The sequence below is a fragment of the Tupaia chinensis genome, unplaced genomic scaffold, assembly GCF_000334495.1.
Source record: "Tupaia chinensis unplaced genomic scaffold, TupChi_1.0 Scaffold139943_1, whole genome shotgun sequence".
Lineage (NCBI taxonomy): Eukaryota > Metazoa > Chordata > Mammalia > Scandentia > Tupaiidae > Tupaia > Tupaia belangeri.
Genome location: NW_006199822.1, coordinates 2,620,027 through 2,624,349, shown reverse-complemented (window position 1 = coordinate 2,624,349; position 4,323 = coordinate 2,620,027). Strand labels below are relative to the sequence as shown.

Below are 4,323 nucleotides of genomic sequence, written 5' to 3'. Positions count from 1 at the left end.
CCACTGCCTCAGTTTCCTGTGGTGGTCAGAGACCCAGAGATGCGCCAAACTTTTTCAGTCCATTCATCTGTTTGTGGGCATTTGTGTTGGTTCCATGTCTTTGCAATCGTAAATAAAGCTGCAATAAATATTGATATGTAAGCAGTTTTCCAACTGAGTGTTCTTCTGTGCTTTGGATATATACCCAGAAGTGGATCAGATGGTAGTTCTATTTGAAGGTCTTTGAGGAACCTCCACATTGTTCTCTACAGTGGCTGGACCAATTTACAGTCCCACCAACAGTATAGGAATGTTCCCCTTTCATCGCATCCCCTCCAGCACTTACTGTTTTTTTGTTTTTTTTTAATCTTTGCCATTCTGACTGGGGTTAGTTGGTATCTCATTGTGATTTTGATCTGCATCTCCCTTATGATGAGGGATGTTGAACATTTCTTCATATGCTTTTTGGCTGTTTGTATGTCTTCCTTATAGAGTTGTTTATTCAGTTCATTTTCCCATCTTTTAATTGGGTTAATCTTTTTTTTCTGGGTAAGCCGCATGAGTTCCCAGTAAAACAATTCTTAATAGGAAACTTTTGAAACAGAATATAGGTGGGTAAATACCATCCATTTTGTTAAATTTTGTTTGCATGATTAACTATATTAAAAAAAATATTCGTGGACAGAAAGTATTACTGTGAAAGTTTGCCATTTTAGTTGATTAGGCATTTAAAGATACCACTTCTATACAATTCAGAGAAATTGATAGATTAACAATTACTAGTCTATAAATTATACCACATTTTGCTGCCTCCACTTGTTATACAATTTTTTTATTTATAAATAACAATGGATAATTTTAAAATTATTCTTGATTTTCGTAACAAAATATAATTACACTTTTGTGACTAAATCTCTATCATTACTATCTATAAGGTACCAGACTGTGGGCCTTCTTGGGGATAGAAGTATGAAAAGACTAATGTAATTTCTTTACTCATCAGACTTAGAGTTTAGAAGGAAATTATACATAAAACTAATACCAAAATATTTAATTTTATAGGTTTATCAGAATTACAAAGTACAAAATGCTATGGAAATATATGTCAGAAGAATTTATCCTAACTGGGGCAGCCAGAGACATTGAAATTCTGCTCCTGAAGGATGAGAGTGAGTTAGGTAGGCAAATGCAGCTGTGGACATGTGGTATTAAGTGGTACGAGGGCTTCACATCAGGCTGGGGAAGATTGGTATGGCCAAAACTACAAAGGGTGGTGCAGATTGAATTCAGTAATGTATTAAAAGGTTATAGGTCATAAAAATTTACATTTAAATTAATTCTTTGTAGGTTATACCTAGATAAGAGATTATATTTTGGTAGTCTGGGTGAGTTATTATGATGACTAGGACTCAGGTGAGTGATGGAAAGAAGTTGATAAATTACAGAAATATTTGGGAGATAGAATCTGCTGCTTCCTTTGCTCTAGGTTACTTAGTTACTTTTTGTGTTTTTTTGTTTTGTGTTTTCTCTCTATTCTTTTGGTTCATGTGAGTGTTTTTTTTCTTTGCTTTTTAGCAATACTTTGCTATTTTAACAGATTCTGAAAGGAAAGACTAAAAACTCAAGTAGTCAACTTACCGTATTTTACTTAACCCTACCCAATTGATCTGAAATGTTACCTTTATTGTATATTAAACGTCACTTAGCTACTGCTTATAGAGTTTGTCTGTTTCTGTAACAACACTATACCATTTTAATTCACTGTGTTTTGTAATTGATAGCAGAAGAGCTCCCTTTATATTTATGCTTTTTTGAAAAATATATTGGCTAGTTTTTCATACTTTCTCTTTCAGGTAAAGTTTAGAATAACTTTACCCAAAAATCTTATTGGGATTTCTATTAGGATTTATTCTTTTTTTAAAAAAAAAAAAAGAATATTTGGATAGAATTGACATTTTTACAGTATTAAATCTTATTTCAGAACACAATCTCTTTATTTAATCAGTTTATTTTAAATGTCCATTAATATAATTTTATACTATTTCATTTCCTCAATCTAGCTGAATATTTTAATTTCAGTAAAAATTGGTTGTTACTGTTATTTAGGAAAACTATCGATTTTTCCATGTTACTCTTAAGTCCAATTACTTCACCAAACTCTCAAAACTAACTTTAATAATTTTTCAATTAATTTCTTGAGACTTTTTAAACTAATCGTATTATCTGCATTTTTAAAAATACCACGTCTTGCTAATACAATTTACTTTACTTAAAACTGAAAATGCAGATTTGAAGAGTGAGTAGTCTTAATGGGCCTTCTTTACTATTCCCTGACTTTTATAGTAAAGTTTCTGACAATTCTCTATTTAAGTGTAATGCTTCCTATATAATCTGATATCATTCTGGATTTTTTCTATTTTTCTTTTTTCTTCTTTCTTTTTTTTTTCTAAAGACGTATTTTCTGAATGTTGCAATCCTCCTGACTCAGCATCCCAAGTAGTTGGGAACTACAGGCACATGCCTGGCTTTATAGGGTGGATCAGGAATCAAACCTGAGCACCTCCCATGTGGCCTAGCCTACAGAGTAGCAGTGTCTACTCTTGCACGCTACCATGCTTAGGCCTCCTAGTCTTAGTAAGGTAAGATTTGCCATTAAAGTAAGGATTTGAATTTGATCTGATGTATTTTAAGCATTGCTTTTCCCTTATCAATAATATATTAAATTATAAACTTTTTAAATGTTGAACCATAGTTAGGATAAACTGTACTTGGCTATTATCATTATTCTTTTAAAGCATCATTGCATTCAATTTGCTAATATGTTTAAGGATTTACATATATGTTCCTATGAGTTTAGTTTATAATTTTTTGTTTTCATTGAGTTTTGAAATCTACAAAGAAGTTAGGAAGCATTTAGTCTTTACCGTTTTGTTTAAAAAACACAGATCATCTTTTTCTTGAAAAATTGACAGAATTTATTCTGAAGTATCTCCAGGCCTCATGACTTTTTAGAAGGATGTATCTTCAAAAAACCTTTTCATTTTATCTTCTGTGATCTATTTCCATTTTTTTTAACCTCTTTTAACTAAACTTTGATAATTGACATTTTCCAGTAAAACCCTTTGCTGGGGGCCTGGCCAGGTGGCAGTGTGGTGGTTAAAGGCACTGGATTTCCACATGCTGACCATGGTTCAAGTCCCAGGCCTGGCAGCTTGCTTTCTCCCTTCCCCCCACCTCTGTTGCTGGTCAAATTAAAATAATAATAGCAATAATAATAATAGAATTAAATAAATAAGCAATTCTTTTTTTAAAAAATCTATTTACTGAACTAGATTTTAAATGAAGTTCATTGTATTCTGTTTTTGCCTGCTGCTGTTTTCTCACCTCATTCCTAATGTTGCCTCTTATCTTTTCTTAATCAGACTAGTCAAGTATTTGTCCATTTTTATTAGTCTTATGAAGGATCTAGTTTATTAGTTTATTGATCAAATCTTTTTTTTTTATTGATCCATTTTACTTTTTTTTTTTAAGAGAGATTTTTGCTATAGGGCTCATGCACTTGCTGAAGATACAGAGAAAGTGAGAAATCACCCTCAGGGGGTATGCCCACACTTCAATCCCTTCTCCACTCTCCTCTTCAGATTTTGGACTCAAATACACATGCGCATGAATTTTAAGCCACCAAGCCTGGGATTTGTACTGCGGTCAGCCATGTGGGAGTGCAGCGCCTTAACCACTACACCTTCCAGTTCTTACTTCTTAAAAATTAATTCCTTCTGAGCCAACCAGGTGACATGGTGGTTAAGGCAGCTATATCCCACATGGCTGGTGGCAAGGTTCAAGTACCAGCCAGACCTAGCAGTTTGAAAAACATGCCATACATATGTGCATGCATGCCCAAAATCCTGAGAGAAGAATGAGAAAGGGACTGTGGGGCTTGACCATCTCCTCCTTGGGAGAGTACTTTCTCTTTTTCTCCTCCCTCTCCCTTCTGCACTCCCTCCCTCCCATAGTGAGCACATATGCCATATAGCAAATTTTTAAAAATTTAATTCCTTCTTTGTATTTCTGGATTTCCCATTATCTTGTAAATTTTGAGAGTTCATGATCCATAGCAGTTCTCATACTTTTCTCTCTTTGCTCTTTTTTTTTCTTTCTTTGCTCTTTTTTTTCTTTCTTTCTTTGCTCTTTTTTAATGGGAGAGTTCTTCAGCTTAATCTTTCTTCACATTATAACTTAATTTTTGTTTACATTTTTCCTCCTAGTATTTCTCTTTCTTTGGAAGTTAATGCTTTTGTTTATTGAGTCTCATTTTTGTTTGTTGAGATTTGGTGAGTCTCCTGC

The 4,323-nt window shown here is 33.4% G+C and overlaps 1 protein-coding gene across 6 annotated transcripts in view; it reads left to right on the top strand.

Annotated features, from left to right (window-relative positions):
• The window catches only part of PALS2 (protein associated with LIN7 2, MAGUK p55 family member), a 147,613-nt gene that overhangs the window by 54,475 nt on the left and 88,815 nt on the right, over window positions 1-4,323 (top strand). Inside the window, exon 1 of one of the 6 annotated variants that reach the window (XM_027765929.1) lies at window positions 1,140-1,157. The exons of the other annotated variants lie outside the window; for them this stretch is intronic. The gene's annotated coding sequence lies outside the window, so the exon portion shown is untranslated. Of the gene's footprint in view, window positions 1-1,139; window positions 1,158-4,323 lie in introns of those variants that run through there. 6 annotated transcript variants of the gene reach the window in all.